This window comes from Rhinolophus ferrumequinum, chromosome 9 (genome assembly GCF_004115265.2).
Source record: "Rhinolophus ferrumequinum isolate MPI-CBG mRhiFer1 chromosome 9, mRhiFer1_v1.p, whole genome shotgun sequence".
In the NCBI taxonomy this organism is placed as follows: Eukaryota; Metazoa; Chordata; class Mammalia; order Chiroptera; family Rhinolophidae; genus Rhinolophus; species Rhinolophus ferrumequinum.
Genome location: NC_046292.1, coordinates 84,985,389 through 85,009,108, shown reverse-complemented (window position 1 = coordinate 85,009,108; position 23,720 = coordinate 84,985,389). Strand labels below are relative to the sequence as shown.

The 23,720-nt window shown below is 33.8% G+C and overlaps 1 pseudogene; it reads right to left on the bottom strand.

Annotated features, from left to right (window-relative positions):
• Nucleotides 1–1,877: 1,877 nt before the first annotated feature.
• On the bottom strand, nt 1,878–1,979 carry LOC117027895 (uncharacterized; annotated as a pseudogene).
• Between the last annotated feature and the right edge of the window lie 21,741 nt (nt 1,980–23,720).

The window sequence follows — 23,720 nt, the reverse complement described above, 5'->3', positions numbered from 1 at the left end:
TGCTCCTCTGACATCGTATATAGCTTTTACAATTCCATTGACTCTATTATGTATGCTGTAGTCCATATCCCGTGACTATATATATATATATTAAATTATAGTTGACATACAATATTATTCAGCTTCAGCTTCAGGTGTACAGCGCCTTTTGCCAAGCATTTATACCATCCATGAAGTGGTCTCCCTAATAAGACGTGCCAGTCCGACACCCTACAAAATCTTTACATTATTGATTATATTCCCCATACTGTCTTTCATATCCCCATGGCAATATTTTAGCTACCAATTTATGCCGTCTAATCCCTTCCCCTTCTCCCTCATCCCCACCCCCTCCCATTGAGCAACCAACATTTTTTCCTCTTTATCTCTGAAACTATTTCTGTTTACTTCGCCCATTTATTCAATTGTTTAGATTCCACATATAAGTAAAATCATATGATATTTGTCTTTCCCTTTCTGACTTATTTCACTTAGTATAATGTTCTCTAGGTCCATCCATATCATTGCAAATGGTGAGATTTCATTCTTCTTTACAGTTGAGGAATACTCCATTGTATAAATGTACCACAGTTTTTTAATCCAGTCATCTACCAATGGGCATTTCGATTGTTTCCATGTCTTGGCTATTGTGTATAGTGCTGCAATAAACATAGGGGTGCATATATTTTTTTTCAAATTAGCGTCTTGGATTTCTCTGGATAGATACCTAAGAGTGGGTCATAAGGTAGTTCCATTTCGAGTTTTCTGAGATACCTCCATACTGATTTCCAAAGTGGCTGCAACAATCTGCAATCCCACCGACAGTGCACCAGGATTCCCTTTTCTTCCCAGCTTCACCATCACTTGTTGTTTGTTGATTTATTGATGACAGTCATTCTGACCGGAGTGAGGTTGTATCTCATTGTGGTTTTTATTTGCATTACTCTAATGATTAGTGACATTAAGCATTTTTTTCACGTTTGTTGGCCATCTGTATGTCCTCTTTAGAGAAATGTCTCTTCATGTCCTCTGCCCATTTTTTAAATTGACTTGTTTGTTTTTTTGGTGTTGAGTTGAATGAGTGTTTTGTAAATTTTGGATATTAATTCCTTTCAGATGTATCATTGACAAATATCTTCTCCCATTCAGTAGGCTGCCTTTTTGTTTCACTAATGGTTTCATTTGCTGTGAAAAAACTTTTAAGTTTGATGTAATACCATGTTTATTTTTTCTTTTACTTCTCTTGCCCAAGGGGATATATCAGTAAAAATATTACTCAGGGTAATGTCTTTAAGTTTACTCTCTATATATTCTTCTAGGAGTTTTATGGTTTGGGGTCTTACATTTAAGTCTTTAATCCATTTTGAATTTGTTCTCATATATGGCATAAGGAGGAGGTCCAGTTTCATTTTTCCGCATGTGTCAGTCCAGTTTTTCCAGCACCATTCATTAAATAGACTAACTTTACCCCAATGTAAATTCTTGCTTCCATTGTCATAGATTAAATGGCCATATATGAATGGATTTATTTCTGGGCTCTTTATTCTCTTCCATTAATCTACATGTCTGTTTTTATGCCAGTGCCATGCTGTTTTGATTACTAGAGCCTTGTAGTATGATTTGGTGTTGAGTAGGGTGATACCTCCCATTTTGTCCTTATTTTCAAGATTGCCATGGCTATTTGGGGTCTTTTATGGTTGCATATAAATTTTAGGATTATATGTTCTATTTCTGAGAAAAATGTAATTGATAGTTTGATAGGAATTACATTGAATCTATATATTGCCTGAAGTAGCATTGAGATTTTAACTATATTAATTATTCCTATCCATGAACATGGTATGTGTTTCCATTTATTTGTATCTTCTTTGATTTCTCTCTTCAGTGTCTTATAATTTTCTGAGTACAGGTCTTTCTCTTCTTTGGTTAAACGGGTGCTCTACATCAGAGAAATTTCTCTGGTAACAAACTATAGAAATGATCCTTGACAGTATACTCTTTTTAAATACCTTTTTCTGAAAAGTGTTATTATCTTTCCTAGAAACATCTATACAATGTCAATTAGAATTCTATTGTCATGTTTATTACATGTCACATTAGAGAATTCAGTAGCTTTGGTCTTATAACTACAAGCTTAGTCCTTAGAAATGACCTGATTTTTAAGTTATTTTGTTTTTGAGGCACTAGGTTAAAACAACAAAAAAATATGTATACACACACACACACATATATGTTGGTTGAGGAAATTAATGAAAGGGAAAGACTGTAAAAGATGCAGACCTTGATGGTGGAGTAGGAAAAGATCAACATTTCAATTTTAGAAATGTTAAGTCCAAGACGTCTTTTAGGGATTCAAGTAGAAATGATGAGTATACACTTGAATATATAAGCTTAGAGTCAGGGAGTGTTTCAGCTGGATATATAAATTTAGGAGTTATTATCATAAATATTGAAAGTCATAAGAAAGGATGTAAATGTAGACAGAAAGAAGAGGACTGAAGATTGATCTCTGAGACACTTCAACATTAAGTAATCATGATGATTGGATTTACCAAGTAAGAAATATGAGAAGGAGTGATCAGAGAGGTAAACGGAAAAAAAAGTAGGCAGCTGTGGTCTCCTAGTCATCAAATAAAGAAAAAGTGTTCTGAAGGGCTGGGATTGAAATGCTGGAAGCATAATATATTGTTTTTCATGGTATTTAAAATCATATTTAGTTCTATTTGTTTTTTATGGTTAAAGTAACAGGTGTAAGATAGAAGAATTGGAAAAGAGAAGAAAAATTAATTCATATTTAATTTCAGTAAACATGATCAGAGATTTGTTGAAAGACACTATTAGTTAAGTTTAATTCCTTCCAGTTGATTTCTTTTTATGCATATTCTTAAATACTGAACTAATATTGTATGCATAGATTTTTATCAAACAAAAATTTTACGTTAAATCATAAGCATTTAAAATATTATCTATTGACTACCTTTTTACATTTTCAATTTTTATAATATATTACTGTCAGATGTTGACTACTTTTTTTAAATAAAGAAATGATCATCCATAAGGGGTTAAACTGTATTTCTTGACATCTTATTGATGGCTATTCAGATTTTATCTTTTGATCAAAAAATAGTTTTGAGAGCCAATTTGTGCCAGGTAGAGTGTAGAAAAGAACAATGTTCTAGAGTAAAAATAAAACAAACACACACACACACACACACACACACACAAGTAGGTAAACAATTATGACATAATACAAAATTTAGAAATTGAAATTTGTTATACACCAAGTACTATTCTGAGTGCTTCACAGATAGTATCATACTTAATATTTACTAAATCTTATAAGATATATGTTATCATGAGGGCTGAGAATGTGCAGCAGAGTGGAAGACCTTAGAGTTACTAAAATTACTTCAACTAGTTTGTGTAAATGTGACAGGGCTAGTCTGTGTTGAGCTGGTTGCTCTCAGGAACCATGTAAGCTACAAAAGAGGCGATTGCAGTGATAGATGTGAAGCATGAAGTCAGCCTGATGGAAGCATTCTTTCCTGTGCTTAGGAATATTTCTCTTAGGAATAGTGGACTAACTGGGTAAAAGAATGTGAAATTTAGAACTGAAGTTAATTATTTAGAAAAATTTTCCCAGAAGGTTGGGCAAGCTTGGAGTGCACATGATTTCCTTTTGATACTTTGTACTTTTCTTTTTTCCCTTGTTAGTATTAGCTGGCCAAGTTCATAGTGATCGCTTAGGAGCCTCATGTCACTCTGCTAGTATTTATGAAATTGTGTCAAGCTACCTCATTAGATTGTAAGTAGGGTAAAATTTCAGATCCTTCACAATTCTTGACAATCTTGGGTGGGGGTTTCCTGCCCCTCCCAAGTAGTATCAGGCCTCTGCATGGAATCGTTGTGGGATCCTGGGTCTAAGATCCTTCTGTGTCTCTCCTCTGTAGCAATACAGAGTTCAACCATTTCCAAACAGCAATGGACTTTCGTTGGTGTCTTGAGAGTTCCCTTCCACTTCCCCAAAGCCTGAGTGGATTTTCTTCTTCTCCTTCCTCGGGGGCTTAGGGTATTTGCTTTGTGGGAGAGGTCCAGAGAAATGGGCAGGGATTATGTTTGTACCCCCACTGATGCTAATCACCTGCTTCACTTGTTTGTGCTACTGAAAGCAGATTTCTCTGGCCTTCGCCCAGTTCCCATCTTTCTCCTGAGCACCTGGTAGAGGCCCATGGAAAAATCGTGCAAGTAGAGCAAACTTTCCTTATGCCTAGGGCCCTTAGCTTTTTCAAACTAAGATACTAGCCCACTTTTGGCCTTTAAGGATTCATTAAAATTTCTGCTTATTTCTTTTGTACCACTTCTATGGTGGTCATCTTTTTCTCCCGTGTTCCAACTAAGATGAGACAGTCTGCGTGCTCTGTCTCTCTTTGGATAGGTGTATTTATCTTTGGAATTTGGTGACTTGCTTGCCTTAAGAAATCCATTCTCTAATAAATTCAAGAAAATTTATGATAGTGTAAATAATCTAGCTTTAATGTTCTTTGTAGCTTTCCAATCCTAGAAAAAATGAAATGGTGTCTAATTCATTTGACAAATATTTTCAAAGTTCTGCTAATGACAAAGCTGTTATACTAAGTCATATTGTGGGCATGCAAGGATGTATAAATTATGGTGGAAAAGTAATACTCTTCTCACTGTTAAGGCCGTAGTTTGGAGAAATGCCTGCTTGTTTACCCCATCGGCAAGCTTGTTATCCCGTTTGAGGTCCAGCCTCCTAGACTCCAAGGCTCAGCCCTAGGAATTCCTCCTCAGTCTAGTGATTCCTCGTTCCTTCCTTATCCATGTCAGAAGAGTGACCACTACCATGTTACTATTATTCCTGTTGAAGGTGCTCAAGGCTTCTTCTTTGTTCTCTATTTCTACACTCAGTGGCTAGGTAAGAGCCAAAGGGCCTAGAGCAAACTGAAATTGAGCCTCTTAATGGTATTGGCGCCTAGGAAGTTGTTCTTCCAGGGACAGTCCTTCTCAGCTATTTGATTTTTTTTTTTCAGTAGCTTAGCTCCTTCCTGTTTAAAACGAGAGTTGAATTCAATAACCTTCAGAATTCTACTCAAATGGCATTCTGTGACTAATTTGGTTGTGTTCAATAAGGGAGACAAATGATATGAATCAAAGTTGGAAAAGAACATAGAAATACATACTTAAATTTTTTTTTTTTTTGTAAAAATGAGTAAACGGAGACAAAAGGAAGTGAAATGGACCAAAGCCATATAGATGTACCATGGAAACAAAAAATAAAGAACAAGATGTAAGCCCTCATTGTTTGACCACAAGGAAGGCCTAGGGGAGTGGACACCTGCACAGATTAGAGGGACTGTGTTCAAATCCTGGGTCTATTGCTTACTTATCGGTAAACCCTAAGCAAAGTGACTCAAACTTTCTAAACTTCTACTTGCCCTTTTGTGCAATAGGGATGATAATGACAATATTGGCCCCCCTAAGGTTGAAGTGGGCATGAAATAACATTATTGGGGACAGTGCTTGGCCAAGTGCTATCAATATGTGCGCAAGGAGCTTTCAAATAGTACAAGTTGCTCTGTGGTATGAACCTATGGACTTTAAATGAATGAGCAGCGGAAGAAAGTGTCATATCAGTATTCTCTGCAGTGTTTTGAATGGAAATATGTTGCACTGTTTCATTAGCCTCAATTATATATAGGAAGGTCAGGAAGAGCTTGCATATTTAGTTTTGTGTTATTTTTCAGACTGGGCAGTCATTAAAATTTTTTAATTAACCTGATTAATATATATCTGTTTGAAAGTGTGTGGAAGGTGGTATTGTTCTAATAACCTTGCAACACTTCGGATGAAAGTGTAAATGTGGGGGTGTATGTTTGTGGGGAAAAAATGGAGAAGCTGTCGTTTAACTGCTATAGGACTAATTTGCCCCCCACCCTAAGCAATAGCTGTGGTAGTGAGCAGTGCCAGCTTGGAGTTTCTAAAATACATTTTCTAGCCAATGCTATAATTTTTATTTATTGACCAAGAACTGCTTCATTTACTGAACTAACCACTTTGTGCTGCACTTGGCCAGCCCTGTGGTTTTGCTGAACTAGGCCCTGTGTGTAATGCCCACTGCTTTCCCATAGATGGCAGCATTTCACAAACAACTCAGGCACTGTGACCCGAGGGCCCTTCTTACTCTTTCCTCTCAAAGAGAAAACAGCTCCGTAATCTGTTGACAGGATTAAGGACCCCTGTTGCTTTACAGGAAGTAAATAAATCCTTATAGTATTCTGGAAACCTCAGAAGTGTATGAGAGTGGTAAGAAATTGTTTATTCTATGGTCAAGGTATCAAATGAATATTTACAGCATTTAAAACAATTACCTTAGATTGATGTGGACTAGTGTTAAAACCCAGCCTGTTTGCATTACCTAATTTAGAATATTTGTTAAACTCTTGCACAGAAGGTTTACTTTCTGAGTACAGAATTTCTTGCTAGCATGAGTTGATAGTGAACACTAAAACTAAGATAGTGACATTTTCTTTCTAAATTCAGAAAAGTCATTTAGAAATTAAAATACTATCTATTGTGTACGCAAATCGTTGTATAAAACATATGCCACATGATATAAAATATATGAACATAATAAGCAAAATAAAAGATACACTACAATAATAGAAGATAAATAGTATCATAGTGGGTATGTTTAAGCAAAAATTTATCTTTGACTTTAAAATTGAAGTCAAAATTGAAATTCTTAATTTTAGATAATATTGTTTAAGGTAGACATAGAAAAGCTCTCTTGTCATAAATCTAGAACATTGATGCTGTATTAAATGGTTTTAGTTAGTATTCTTAAATATGTTTCTAAAATAATTAAAAAATAATCCAGGACAGTAATCTAAATCCATCAGTGGAATTTACCCAGGGGTCAATTTATGATCCTATTATTTAGGTTTTCCATTGCTTTAGAGTGCATGATTTTTTTTTATAGCTCTTAATTTTATTCTGCAACTTCCTTTAAGGTTTCAAGAAGCTGATGATTTTTTAAAAGTACATTTGGTTTGTGGTCATGATGCATTACTAACTAAATAAATGATTATCATTTTGAAGTAACAACACAAACATTTTCATTTATTTAAGATAAAGATTTCCAATAAGAAAATAAAAATGGTCTTGTAAGTGATAATCTCTAATAAAATGTCTGATCTTTAACAGTTCAACTAGTCTGTAAAGATTTAACCAAGCACCAAATACAAATTTTGTTTCAAATTCAAGGATTAAATTGAAATGTTAACTATCATTCTCACTCTTATTTTTATGAAGAATAATTAGATAAATTGGCCTTAATAACTAATGACGTTCATGTTCAAGTACTAGATATAGTATTAATTGCCTCAATCCGATTTCTCAATCATTCTGGTCTTCAGCTGCCATATTGGCAAAATATGAAAATAACTCTTTTATGTAAAACACATAGTGTTTACTTAGTAAGCGGTAATAAATATTGTTTCTGTAATTGGAATACTGAACATGTGCTTGAGTAACGATCCAGAAAAGGTTTTAGAAACTGGATACAGTGGCAGATTTCGGTTTTGTACCACTCCTCATACTTCATTATGTCACGTGATTGTGCAGCTTCACAGTGCAAATTGATGCTATTGATAACCAGTCAATGCATGTGGGCCAGTCCAGATGTTGCCCATCAAGACTATTAAACTTGACAAGATTCATTTAGCAGCCAAGTGGAGTGAGAGCATTGCACACTTATGTAGCATCAGTAACATAATTCAATAATACATAATAACAGTGATAAAAAGGTGATGAAAATCTGACCAGTAATTGCTTTTTTCTTTTGGCTTATGATAAATACCTCTGATACTTTAAATTGTGCTGGAGGGAAATAAATAACAAAACACTCTGCAATGTTAGTTTGTGTGTGTGTGTGTGTGTGTGTGTGTGTGTGTGTGTGTGTGTGTGTGGTAAGAACACATAACATGTGATCTACTCTCGTAACAATTTTTTAAGTGTACAGTACAGTATTGTTAATTATTGGCACAATGCTGTGCAACAGATCTCTAGACCTTTTTCTTCTTGTTTACCTGATACTTTATAACCATTGAACAACAACTCTTTATTTTCTTTTCCCTCCAGCCTCTGGCAACTATCATTCTATTTTCTGCTTCTTTGAATTTGACTATTTTATATAGCTGGAATAAGTGGAATCATGCAATATTTGTGCTTCTGTGACAGGCTTATTTCATTTAGTATTACGTCCTCAAGTTCATCCATATTGTAGGGTTTCCTTCTGTTTTAAGGCCAATAGTCCCCTGTACATATATATATTTTCTTTATTCATTAACCCATCAATGGACATTTAGGCTGTTTCTACATTTTGGCCATAGTGAACAATGCTCGTATGAACATGTGAGTGCAAATATCTATTTGAGTTCTTGACTTCAATTATTTTGGATAAAGATCGAGAAGTGGGATTGCTGATTCATATGGTAGTTCTATTTTTAATTGTTTGAGAAAACTCTATATTGTGTTCCATAGTGAATGTACCATTTTAAATTCCCATCAACAGTATACAAGGGTTCCAGTTTCTCTACAACCTAACCAACACTTTTGTTTTTAATAATGGCCAACAAGTGTTAAGTGATATCTCATTGTGGCTTTGATATGCATTTGCCTGATGATTAGTGATTTTTGAATGACTTTTTATATACATGTTGGCCATTCATATATCTTCTTTGGAGAAATGTCTCTTCAAGTCCTTTGATAGTTTTTAATCAGGTATTTGTTTTTATACTATTGAGTTCTACTATTGAATATATACTTTGAATATTAACCTCTTTTCAGGTATATATGGTTTGCAAATCATATTGTTGATTTGTTTTCTCTGCTATGCAGGAGCTTTTTAGTTTGATGTAATCTCACTTGTCTATATTTGCTTTCATTACCTGTATTTTTGGTGTCATATTCAAGAAATCATTGCCAAGACCAACATCATGAAGATTTTCCCTTATGTTTTCTTCTCAGAGTTTTATAGTTTTAGGTCTATTTTTAACTCTTTAATCCATTTTTATTTGTTTTTTTTGTGTGTGTATACAATGCATTTTTTCAAGTCACCATTCTATTTTAAATTTTACGTAGTAATCGATATTATATATGCAACACATCTATATGCGCCCGCCTTTTAAAATGATCTTTCTTGATTTTTGAAATACAATTAAAATTTTGTTTCGATAACTATAATTAATTGTGACCATTTTAAAAGCTTCCTTTTCAGTATTTTGAATGGACCTCTTTGAAATCATGAGATTACATACAAATATTTTTGAAGGAGTAGCATATTTTTACAAAACTATAATATAAATCAAAAGATTTATCTGCAATTTAGTAAGATACAAAGATACACTTTCCATGTATAATAGTAATTTCTAGAACAAACCAAATGAAATTATATAATAATAATACTAAAAACAGTTAACAAACATTTAACTGAATTTGATTTAGTTTTTCACCTTTGTATGGGTCTTTGTGTAATGTATTCAAAAATCAGGAGACAAAATCCCTTTTCCAGTTCTGGAAATAAGGTCACCATAGCCAACTATCTATATTCCTGTTGTTCCTGTCTCGGTCAGTTAGACAACTGCTCTGCCAAGGCCGGCATTCGTCCCCACATGGGCTTGTTACTCTGCTCTCCAGTGTGCTTTCAGGTCAGCCTGGTGGCTGAGAAACATGGCTGATCCTGTCCTCATTTCTGGAATAAATTAGACACTTAGGCTGCTTCATTATTCAGGTACCTAGGTAGATTTTCCCTTTGGTGGTAAACACAACTTGACATCTTATTTTTTTCTACTTAACATTTCTGGCATCTATCTCTTCCTTTCAGTGCCCACTGTCCCCAAATCATTACCTCACATTAGAACACACTTCATAACTAACTGGGCTCTGTTTCTGGTGCCGCTGCCTTTTAATATCACCGGGAAAATCTTCCAAAAAAAAAGTGATTTTAAGAGCCATCAGATGCCAATCCTCTCAAGTCCCCCTGCCTGATTTTTCAAGATGGTAATCTAACTATGTCTTGTCTATCCAATCTGATTTCCTGCTCCTTCCAAATATGAGGTCTGCAGATCAGCCCAACCCTTCCCAATTCCAGAATACGGCATGTCATTCTTAACTCAATTACCAGTCTCCTTTTCTCTGCATCTGGAATTCCCTCCCATCCCCACTGATTATATCCAAATCCTACCCCTCTTTTAAATGCCCGCTCTAATTAATGCACTGTTGTATTCCTGATTGGAATACTCAATAACTTCAGAGCCAGAGTGCACCCAAAGGCCACTTTGCCTGTGATGCTGTCTCTGATTATTCCAGGTCACAGAAGCCCCTCATTTCCCTGAAATCTTTTATGCATATAGCCTGGAACTACACTTCTATTTGTTCTTTTATATTCATGGGTAGATTCATCAATTAGTATTCTTTCTTAGAGGATTGTCTGCTCTCATATCGTTTCCTAAACCCTATGATTAATAGTGACTGTTGGTCCATGCTTGCTCAATTCTACCTTTGAGCAGCTGCCCCATGGCTTATGATGTGTGTGCACTGCAAACTGAGTTCCCCAGGGAGGAAGTGTAGTGTTGCAGGTAAGCACACCTATATTAAATTCAGACCAAAGGAAGTTTGAATCATCTCTCTCAAAACTAGTTCTATGACCTTAACTTTTCTGAGTCAGACCTTTATTTATGATATGGGGGGAAAAATGTCTGTCTCAGATAGTTAGCACAAAGATTAAATAAAATCAGGTGTGCAAAAAGGTATGTTACTTGCCACCTCACAACCATTCAAACACGATAATTGTTGTTATTTTTAATATTGTTGGTATTTCTCTGAACTCCAGCTAGGGCTCACTGGCTTTACTACAAACTAATTAGAATATGAGTTTTAATAATTTTCATGTATTTTGAGACATGCCTCGGCCATTGTGAGAATAGGGTTAGACAATAGTAATTTCAAAATTATTTAGCTCTATTTTCTTTGAGGAAAGTATTTCCTTTCTTTTTGTTTAAGTTTCATTATCCACCAAATGAAAATTAGAATACTTACATCACAGGGATAAAGCAGAAATCTAATTCGTTGATTTTGATTTTTAAAACATTTTGATAACGCAAAGTGCTATAAACGCATATTAAATGTTTTAATAAAAGCTTAACTCATATATAGAGGTAACAGTATTCACCAGTGCAGCGTAAAAGTGTGAGGCTACAGTGTCCTAACTGAGGCTGACCTGAGCTGTGGAGTCACACTAACCTGTGTTTGAATTCAGGCCCTGCACTTGATTTGAGGCCACTTCCCTACTATGTTCTGCCATCAGTCTCGTCAACCGTAAAATTGGGGAATAGACTCTAACCTGTAGGTTTGTTTTAGAGCATCTCCTGTATGTATCAGTGCACAATAGATAATGAAGTGTATCACTGTATTCTGTACTCAAGTCAACATGTTGAGTCAGCAGTGACTTACGGATCACATGGACATTGCCATGGGCCAGGCTCTGATTTAGGCACAATGAGAGGATCTGGAACTTATTGGACAAACACTTATTATTTTGTGTCTACTACCTGTCAAGCATTCTTCTAAGCACCCTGGTAGAGTAAATGAAACACAGCTCCTTTCCTCCTGGAGCTTATATGCCATTGGTTACAAAAGTGTGTAAGAAATGCACAAAAAATGTTACAGCTTACTTCAAGAGTGAAGTTACAAAAAGTCGAAACTTAAAAAAAATAGAAAAGAGCAAACAACTTAAATAAAGGTTCAAGTAGCAATTCCAATGGTGTCCTAACAGAGTAGATGATTAATTGCCAAATCAATGTTATAAACATGTGTCCAAGAAGTTTTAAGGCACTGAAACTGTATATAAGCTATATACATAATAAATATGGTTAGGAGTTTTCCTCAAACTAACTTCACTCTGAATTCAATTTGTGTACTGTACGAGCACAGGCTGTTTTATGTCATATGTAGGCAGAAAGGAGTGGCTGCCTGGAGTACAGCATCAGCAATGAGTCATTTTTGTACACCTAATAAACATCAATGATTTGCACTGCTTTATTCATATAGCTAATTCACACACACACACACACACACACACACACACACACACTTCCAAAGTTCTAAGAAGCATGACTCCCAGACTTTGAAATCAAGCTGAAGTTCTCTAAGGTAAAACAAAAACCTTTGACTGTTCCACTTACTTTTATATGGAGGACTTTGATCAGATATCTCACAATTGAGAGAGCGTACAGAGTCCCATATTGCTTTGCTGACATCAGCAGACAGGGTTTCGTCTTGTAACTAAGTAAAAGCTTATGATCAGGAAGGAGGATTTTTGTGTGTCTTTTGTGGAGCTTCCTATCTTTGCCTTTCATCTATAAAGAAACAGCTTTTAAAAGAAGGTGGCATACGAGATGAGATCAGGAGAATAGATTCTTTATTTCACATGACTAGAGAGCTGCTGTTCCAGTTAACTTTTGCCTTTTATTTTGTTTTGACACAGTTGTCAAAACGTTTAACTCTTCCTTTCCCAGAACTTGTCATTTTTGGAAGAGTGTGGTGACCAGCAAAGGAATTCTACTGATGTTATTGAACACAGATCTGATTAAGCAAACTCAGTGTTATTTTGAGATAAGAAAATCATGCAGAAATAAACAACTTGACATTTTACTTCCTTTTTCCAGTGTAGCTCAGACACAAACCACATGAGTTAAGCCTGTTGGTTTAGAAATATGAAACATGACAAATCACTGTTTTTCTAAACTTGAAACCAAAGAAATTGTACACTTCCTGAAGAATTACACACTTGAGCTCTTCTAGGTAACTTCTGGATCTTCAGAACCCAATTGATAGCTCCAAAGGCTGTTAAAACAGAGGTGGGCAAGTGTTTATCGGGTCAAGGCATATAGTTCAAAGAAAACAAAACCAAACAGGCTTGCTTGTTTAACAGTGTGAAACAACTAAGTTAAGTTAAGCCAAATTACTCAGAAGGGAAAAGTGTATTAGGAAAACCATATGTGAGTAATAGAATATAGATGATGATTTCAATGGAGCACAAGAACCAGTGTCTTAAAAATAGAACAATAGGGACACTTACAATAATTGTCTTGCTTTCTTTAAAACACATGAGCACAAGAAAAAGTATAGTTTGGTGACGGGTTTGGGAAGAGTAAATCACATAGTAAACAGAGTACAAATACTTTTCTTCTGTGCCTAAGAGCATTCAGAGAAAAATGAAGGTAATTCCCTCAGTGGCAAATGAGGGAAGGAAGAGAACCAGGAATGCTCTACCAGGAAGGGACATAAAGGAGCAAGTGGAGAAGGCCTGGAAGATTCCTTCTTCTTCAGACATCATTGAGTGTGGAAGAACATTTCAAAGGTTAGGGCTTTAATGGCAGAGAGCCTGTTGAGTTGATATACACGAGGGGTGCCAAAAAAATGTATACAAGTGGACACTTTGGTCATTGTTGTTCAAGTCGTAGTTCGCTGTAATCAGAAGTGTCTGGACGCTGATAGTAACCACTTTAAGCACCTCTGGTAATTGCAGAAGTCAAATGGGACTTGTATTCATCTTTTGCTATCGATATATAATATATAAGTATTACAATTTTAATAGTTTTTTTCCTTTCTTAAAATGTGTATACTTTCTTTGGCACCCTCTGTATTCTTTATTAGCCTGTGATTATCAGAAGAATGACAAGAGTGAAATGAGAAGGAGTGGGCAAAGCTCATTTTGGAGCAAGAGTGACAGCTAAGGAAGGTGATTTGACAATGATCAGCAAATGCAGTATTTCATGAGATGAGCTACCTGGAAAACTGGCATCAGATTATGATGACACAAGTGTTTAATTGTATCCTTAACTTTTCCAAGTTTGCCACCAACCATTTTCACTCTCATACGTACTTATTGTCTTTGCTATCTCACAGTTGGTGAGTGTTTTCTGTTTACTCCCCTTTCCATTATATGCTTCTGATATTCCAAATGCATCATTTACTGCAGAATATCTCAGCCTCATCCCTATTGACATTTTGGGCCAGAAATCTCTTTGTCGTGGGAGACTTTCCTGTGACTTGTAGGATGGTTAGCAGCATCCCTGGCCGCTACACACTAGATGCCTGTAGCATTCCCTCACACAGTGGTGACAATCAAAACTGTCTCCAGGTAATGCTAAATGTCCCCTGTGGGGGCACAATTGCCCTGGTTGGTGCCAGTGGTCTAGTGTTTGCTTATTGTGTAGTCTGAAAAAGTTGATGCTAAAAGTAAATGTGCTTCCCAGAACTATTTTGCAAGTTGTTGAGAATGGAAAGAATATCTTACCCGTTTATTTATTAATCATTATTGTTTGATTAATTATTTATTAATTATTAATCATTGCTCAGAACTGACACTAGGTATCACAATTTAGAACCTGTCATTTCTTTGTCTCAGTGCTTTGATGGTTGCATTCATCTTTTTTTTTGAAGTCAACTCCTGTTTCTTTCTGTCTGTGTTTCTGTCTACCTAACAACTACCTGTCTACCAACCTATTTCGATATTTATTCCCTTGTAAATGTCGTTCTTTGGGTTAAAATATTTGGAAGATATGCTTTTTCTAATGAGGGTAGGTCATCAGTACCTCACAAAAGATGACTCCGGAAGAGTGTAAGTTCAAAAACATACTGTGCATGGAAGAGAAAACTCTCTTCATAAATGCCAACAGTTATTGGTTTGAATTCAGAAGTGGAATAAATTTGGTCCACAAGTGCAAGGGTGATGACAAATAACCAAATTTAATAATTTTGAAGAGACAGTTATAGCCATTTCTTGACCTACCTTTGATATAACTACTGGGATGTTTTTTAAAGTCCTAAGTGTTTAATGACATGAGGCAACTGTGATACAATGGAAAGTGCACAGAGCTAGAGGTCTAATGATCAGTTCCAAGTCTCCATCTTTCCAAATAATCAATTTAGAATAAAGAGTCTGGAGATCCTTATTGAAAAAATGGGGAGAATAAGAATTCCAGAAACGGTTGTTATATAGATGAGGTGGTATGGATTGGAAGTGAAAAATTCCTAATCAGTGAATCCTAATCAGCTATGGAAATGATTTCTCTGCTGTTTATTACAAATATTAAAATTGCAGCATATAAAATAAGATTATACCTTAAGGAGTTTGCCCAGGCAAGCAGCTAAACTAAGCTTCAGGTATACCATGTCTTAGTGGGGTACCTATGGGCCAGTATGATTCATGGGAATCTTATAAATCAAATTACACTTTGTATACCTTGGGGGAAATGGACATAGGAAAGAATTGTATAGGTCACTATTTTGTAAAGTGAAAAATCCCCACCCACCACTTTTTTGACAGTAGATATAATCATTCTATTTGACCTGTTTTAGGATTTATTTTTAATATTGGGAATTCATGATGGCTATATATAATACATCTGAAGAGTATATTTTCTTGAGTTAAAATAAAATCTAAATTCCCTTTTATTAAGCATTACTCTCATCGCCACTTCACCATTCATGCCAAATATTTTGATTGAATTCACAAGAAAAAAAAGTACTGAAAACTGAGAGTTGATAATTCACTCCACTGCAGTTCAGGACAACAGAGTTTAAAAAGGAAATACCACTGCTGAGCAACGCAAAAACTTAACATTGTCATAATGTAATAAGTTTAAGTGGCATTATTACAGCAAGGAGGAAAAATACAAACGACATGTTTATTTTTTATTATGACTTTAAAGCAAGCTTTTTTCATCTTCTAAACCATTTCTAAAAAGACTTTTTGATGGTAGTTAAATGGTACGAGAGAATGGAATAAGAGATCCTGCTGGAGGATATATGTCTTGTGCTTCCTATAAGGTTAGGAAAAATATAGAATGGAACATAGTTACTAAAATGTTTTCCTCAGGAATAAACCTAATACAAATGACAGGTGAAGGAAAGAGCACCATTTGCATTAGCAAAACAATTGGTTACTTTTTCCACTTTCCTGTTTCCTAATCTTATATGGAAAACAGCCATTTTACAATGTACCTATACTAACTCATCAATTATAGAGTAGATTCAAGTTAGTTGTTAATATGCAATATGAAGAACTTTGTGTATTCAAACTGCAAATTTGATATAAGAACTTTAAAGTTTTCATGTTAAAATAATGCATTTCCATTGTACACAACAGACTTTGATGTATGAGCTTGTCAACTTTAAGCATAATATCTTGATCTTTTTAACAATATTCTTTCAGTGCTGTCCTGGAACACACCAGGATTTTACTTCTTTTAAAAAATCTGGCCTGATTGGACATGGACATAGAGAGTTTATCTTTTTTCAGAAGTGTTGTTGAAAGGAGGAGAAGGGGAAAAGGAGAAAGAGCTCAGAGACAGTTTCTTTAAAATGTAGATCTCTTATGGCCACGTGCATAGTCGCTGTTTTCTGCAGTGAAGTGTTTCCAGCCAGTTTCTCTGGGACATTTGATGGCTCAGATCCTTCTAGTTTGGTTTTCTCATATGTATCAACAAAGGTAAAATCCAAACACTTCTCAGTTTACATTATGACCTCACTAATAGATAGATATCAAATGCCTATAGGTACAAGATCATTCCCTTGTCATTTTATAATAAAAGTTTACAACATCGTATTTCAAAATTGCAGTTTGAATACCCACTTACACTTCTTGGTTGTGTGTAGTAATAACTAACAGAATCAACTCTATATTTGATAGATGAGTGTAAGCTCTATTGTAAAATACTATCATTCCGTTTTCACAGTATTGTGGATGAAATAATTACTGATTGAAATGCTCTAGAATGCAGTTTTAAATAATTTGTTTGAATATCATTATTTCTGATGTCCAGAAATTCCCAAATTCTAAACCAAATAATAAACCTATAGTTTGAAGCCTGAATTTGAGATCTGGTGAATATGCTAGTTTCTTCATTCTGTGTCTCACTCTTTGAGTGATGAAAATGAAATATACTTTTAATGAGCTAGGTTCAAGAAATTAAGATTTCTGCTAGATTGGTCCTTCCTGCCTTGTTTCCTTCCTCCTGTCCATCTTTCCTTCCACTGTGTGTCCTTTCTTCCTGTTGTTCATTCCACTTACATATAGGGAATCCCTACTGTGGAGCGCCTTCTGGGACCAAACACTGTGTTAGGCAAATTGAATAGAGAAAGGAGCAAGTTAAACAGGACCCCAACCAAATGAAGGACCCAGTCAGGTCAACAAACTGAGGAAAGATAAGAGGGATATGGTGGAGTAATAAAAGATCACACAGGAGAAACATCTCGTCAGTCTCCCATTAGCTATTTCTCTCTCTCCCAAACTTCAGTCATCCTCTGACTCTTTGGGAAGTTCCAGGAAACTACAGGGCTTAATGCAAAATGAATTAACAGAAGATAGAAATGTCAAACACAAATTAAGATATTTCTAGATTGTTCTGCAAATTTGATAATTCATTTCTGCGTGGAAAATTGGTTATATATGTTTATATTTTTCTAATAGCAATATTTTCACAAGTGACATCTAAGCACTTTGCTTTCTTCACCTGCAAAAAATGATATAAATATTTTTGAAAGGGCACTATTTTCTCAAATTTTCAAGCAAATGATACATTTCTCAGCTGGTTCTTGCTACAATGCATACATATGCACGCAGATTTTTTTTTTTGAGATCTGTGAAATCTCCTGAAAAATCTTAATATTGATTTACATCTTCCCTTGAAGAAATAATTAATATGGAGTAATCTGAGGCACTTAGCTTGATATTATTAACCCAGTTCACAACAAAAGCAAGTCAATTATGGAGCTTAGAAAATTTTAATAGTGATTTCTTTTTCTTTTATTTGTGTGTCTGGATGAGAGTTGATCTTGGATAAAATCCATTTGACAAATTCAAATTAGACAAAGCCAAGATATTGATATAGATGGGTAGACTTGAAAGCATTTGAAACTTCTAAAACTATGTTGTAACAAATGGCATACTAGGGAAAATCATTAAATATGACACAGTCTTCAAAACTGATTTGAAAATAGTATATTAATTTGTGATATAATTCGGTAAATAGCAGTAAGTGAAAAAAATACTATGATATGTACTAATCTAACGTGAATAGATAAATTAATCAAGGAAATGTAAGAATTCTCTTCTTTTGAGGAAAAAAAAATATCCTGTACCCCATGTAGTGAGTTTAAGTGATCATATATTACCTTTAAGAAACATATTTTGTAGATGTCAGACATATTTTAAAATGCCAAACAAGAATTAAGATTTTTCTACATTATTCTGTAAATTGTATAATTCATTTTGAGTGAGAAAAAAGTCAGTATAATCTTATTTATAGTATACAACATTTAGAAACAATCTAAATGCCCAATAATAGAACATAATTAAATAGAATATAATTTATTAAATGGGATAGTAGGGAAAATATTCACAATGAAATGTTAAGTAAGAAAACAATACACAAACAGTCTTATGTACCTAAAATCAAATGTTTAAATTTGATTGATTATATTTTCATAATGCAAAATAGTAATATAATCATAGTTCAAAGATTATTTAGCTTATCAAAAATTATGTAGAAAATTTTCTACTTGCAAAACACATATACTAAACTCTGGAAAATATGGGAATGAATAATTCTCTTTATTTGTGTTTCTTGTTTTTGCCGCGGTATTGCGCATTTTTCACGAGAGTTGTACCAGGTGTAGCTTCATAAAAGAGCACTCTCTGCTATGGACCAGAAAGGGACCATCTCTGCTAAATATGTACCCTTGTAGCTAAGTTTGATGCAAGGATGGATTTTAAATTATATAAGCTGCTCATTGAATCATTCATTGCAAATTATACCCAAATTAAGACTAAGTCCTGCTCTCTCTTTTCCTAGACATGAACAATATCTTCTAATTGTTTTTAGCTCTTTTGACACAGGACATTTGACTAAGTATGTAGAATGAAGCCCCAAACCTGGAGAACACACTAATTGCTTTTTCTTTTAAAGTCAGTAGGCCTGGAAAATGGCTCTTTCTCACAATAAACTAGTAAACAGATAAGGGTAGTTTGTTCCATTTTTATCTATGTGGGCAGCACATGTTCTTTTTTTTTCAATATATGATTTGGGATTTTATTTTGTAATAAAGAACATTATTAAGACAATTGGCAAATTCTGAGTAATGTTTATAGGGCAAATAATGCTATTGGGCTAATATTAATTTTCTTATTTTGATAACTGTTCTATGATTATGTAAGGGAATGTCCTTAGTTTTAGGAAACACACACTGAAGAATTAACAGGAAGAGGCATCATATCTGCACGTATTCTTAATATGAATGGACTTGTGCCCTGAAGTAGCAATAAAAATTTAGATAAGTGAGAGACTAATAAGGTAATAGAAAATGTCTAAATATCATCATTATTATGAAAGGAAGAAATGTGTAGATATTTCCCTAATATAAACATATTCAATTCAATCATCTCTTACTCCCTTGAACTTACTTTTAATTAATTCATATACTATACTTAAAGTAAGTCTTAAATAATTTTGAAGCATTTTGTTTGTCAATATTAGTCACAATCTTAAAAGAATTAATTTTATATAATTAAGAAAATAATTATGATTAATTTTGTTTTATTTACAAGTTATGAATCCATTTCAGCTGAAGCTATGTGAGTAGTATATAATAATAGAAATCATTAGCGTACTTTTCAGATGATAAAACTAAATAAAAATTTTTCAATAATGAAACAGAAGAAAATTTTGGAAATATTTATCTAATGTCATCTAAAAATCATAAAAGTAAGTGGAGAACACCAAATAAAATTTTTAGTGTAGATTTCCTAGTGCAGTAAATATACACATAAAATTATGAAGAAAGCCAAAAAATGAAGAAAGTATTTTCAAGTCATTAAAACACATTTGTGCAAAATAAGGAATAGACTAAATCTAATCACTGTAGGCAAAGAACACACATAATTCATAAAATAAAACAAATGGACAATAAACTTGAAAAATTTAATACTAATAATAAAATGTTTGCAAATTAATGTATTTTTAACTTTTCAAACTATAGAGGATTGTAAAATGTGGTAGCCCCAAGTGCTATGAGAGTGAAAGGAAACACAAATTATTTTATGCTTATCTTTCTGGAAGGAGTTTATATTGAAAGATTAAAAGAATATACATCATCTGATCCAGTAGTTTCAATTCTAGACTATATGACAAATATATGTTAAAACATAGATGAATATTTTGCTATAAACTTATTTATAATATATAGAAATTAAAAACAACTTAAGTACCCAATAATAGAACATAATTAAATGAAATATTTATTAAATAGGATAGTAGAGAAATACTCATGATAAAATGTTAAATAAAAATACAATCTTTTTAGAGATAAAGTGTTCAAAATTGGTTATATTTTATAATTATATCTTCATGGTACAGTTAAGGGTGATTTTTAATTTCCTTTTCATGCTATTTGATATTCTTCCATTTCTCTAAATACATACCTATTACTTTAGTGATCAGCTATTACTAATCAATGTTATTTCAACAGAGAGATCCAGGAAGAAGGTATTGCAACAAATAATTCGTATGTCAAAGTTTGGATTTACGTATAACTTCAGGCTCAATTAACCATGTGTTTCTAACCACTGCAAATCATAAACCTCAAAGTAATTTCATGTTTACAATAGTCATTAAAGCATTGAAGTTGATAAGGCAGCTGTGTAGACATGAGACTCTGTAATAAGATGGTCAGAGTAGCTGGAGTCGCTCTTATCAATCATCTACATAGGAGTCTAGCAATATCCTCATTCACATAACATGTGGTTCAGAAACCATTTTGATTTGTTGCTGTGGTGCTTAGGAGATCCTTTGAGTTTCCAGTTCTACCTGTAGCTTATTTGGACATGTTTCAAGCATGCACAAAGGAAAAGAGAGAGATTTTATGTACAATCAAAAGGTTTTTTGGAGTCCTTCCTCTAGTAAAACCAATGGCAAATAAATAGGCAAATGATCCTCCTTTAAACATAGTCACATGTTTATGCTGCATAGAAACCAGAATCTAATATTCACGTGCAATAAGAAAATGTATCTATCTATCTGTCCTATATATGTATATATATATAGTTTTGTTTAGTTATTTTGCTTAAAGCAGGATCCCTAATACATTTTATTTATTTGTATTTCACACCTCTTCCCATTGGCAAACACTAACTTGTTCTATCTATAGGTCTGTTTCTGTTTTTTTTTGTTGTTGTTGTTTACTCTTTTGTTTTTTGTGGTTTTTATTTTTTAGATTCCATGTATGAATGAAATCACGTGGTATTTGTCTTTCTCTGTATGACATATTTCACTTAGCATAATACACTCTAGGTCCATCCATGTTGTTACAAATGGCAAGATTTCATTCTTTCTTCTACTGAATAATATGTGTGTGTGTGTGTGTGTGTATACATATACATACATATATATATATATATATATATATATATATATATATACACATATATATGTATATATAATGATCCTCTTAATCCATTCATCTATCAATAAACACCCAGGTTGCTTTCATGTCTTCACATTGTAAATAATGCTGCAGTGAACATAGGGGTACATAGGGGTGTTCTTGTTTCCTTCAGATAAATACCTAGAAGTGAAATTGCTGGGTTGTATGATAGCTCTACTTTTAATTTTTTGAGGAATCTCCATGCCGTTTTTCATAGTGGCTGCACCAATTTACAATCCCACCAACAGTGTAGAAGGATTTCTTTTATTCCATATCCTTAGCAACACTTTCTTTTTGTTGATTTATTAATGATAGCCATTCTGACAGTTGTGAGGTAATATCCCCTTGTGATTTTTGACTTCCTCTCTGATAATTTCTGATGTTCAGCATCCTTTCATGTCTGCTGCCATCTGTATGTCCTCTTTAGAGAAATGTTTGTTAAGGTCCTCTGCCCAATTTTAAATTTGATTATTTGGTTGTTGCTGTTTTGTTTGTTTTTGGTGTTATATAAATTCCTTCTATTAATATATTTGGGGTATTAGCCCCCTTATTTGATGAATCATTTGCAAATATCTTCCCCCATTCATTATGTTTCTTTTTTATTTGTTCATGGTTTCCTCTACTGTAAAACATCTTTTAGTTTGATGTAGTCCTATTTGTTTATTTTTCCTTTTGTCCTTGCCAAAGGAGACATATCCAAAAAAATATTGATAAAACCTATGTCAAAAAGTTTCCTGCCTATGTTTTCTTGTAGGAGTTTTATGGATTCAGATCTTACATTTAAGTCTTTAATCCATTTTGAGTTTATTTTTGTATATGGTGTAAGAATATGGTCCAATTTCCTTCCTTCCTTCCTTCGTTCCTTCCTTCCTTCCTTCCTTCCTTCCTTCCTTCCTTCCTTCCTTCCTTCCTTCCTTCCCTCCCTCTCTCCCTCCCTCCCTCCTTCCTTCCTTTCTTTCTTTCCCATGCATGCATTTATCAAATTTTCTCAATACCACTTATTGAAGAAACTGTCTTTATCACATTGTATATCCTTTTCTCCATTTCTCCATTTTGTAGATTAATTGACCATATCAGCAAGGATTTATTTCTGGACTCCCCATTCTATTATGTTATTCCTCTCTCTCTCTCTCTCTCTCCCCCCAAATATATATATATATATATATATATATATATATATATATATATATATATACACACATTATGGTACTGGCATAAAAGCAGATTTATATATATATATAAATAAATCTTTATATGTATATACATATATGTACATATATATATATATATATATATATATATATATATATATATCTGCTTTTATGCCAGTACCATATTGTTTTGATTATTGTAGCTCTGTAGTATAGTATGAAATAAGGGAGCATGGTCCCTCCCACTGTGTTTTTCTTCCAAGATTTATATGGCTATTCAGGGTCTTTTGTGGTTCCACTTAAGTTTAAGGATTGTTTGTTTTAGTGCTGAGAATAAAGCTATTGTTATTTTAATAGGTATTACATTGAATCTGCATAATGCTTCCAGCAGTAAGGACATTTTAACAATATTAATTCTTCTAATCCATAAGGATGGTATGTTCTTTCATTTAATTGTAGATTCTTCAGTTTCTTTCTTCATGTCTTATAGTTTTCAGAGTATGGGTATTTCACCTCACTGGTTATATTTATTCTTACTATGTTTCCCCGAAAATAAGACCTGGCTAGGTCTTATTTTCGGGGAAACCCGGTGGGTGTTGTATTCTTTTTGATTCAGTTGTAAATGGAATTGTTTTCTTGATTTCTCCTGACTATTTGTTATTGGTGAATAGAAATGGAACAGATTTATGTATACTGATTTTGTATCCTGCAAATTTACTGAATACATTTATTAGTTCTAATAGTCTTTTGGATAAGTCTGTAGGATTTTCTATAAGTAGTAGCATGTCTTCTTCTGCAAATAGTGACAATTTTACTTCTTTCTTTCCAACAGGGATCCCTTTATTTTCTTTTCTTATCTGATTGTATGGCTAGGAGTTCCGATGCTATGTTGAATAGAACTGGTGATAGTGTCCATCCTTTTCTTGTTCCTGATCTTACAGGAAAAGCTTTCAGTTTTTCACCATTGAATATGTTATTAGGTTTGGGTTTGTCATATATAGCCTTTATTATGTTGAGGTACAT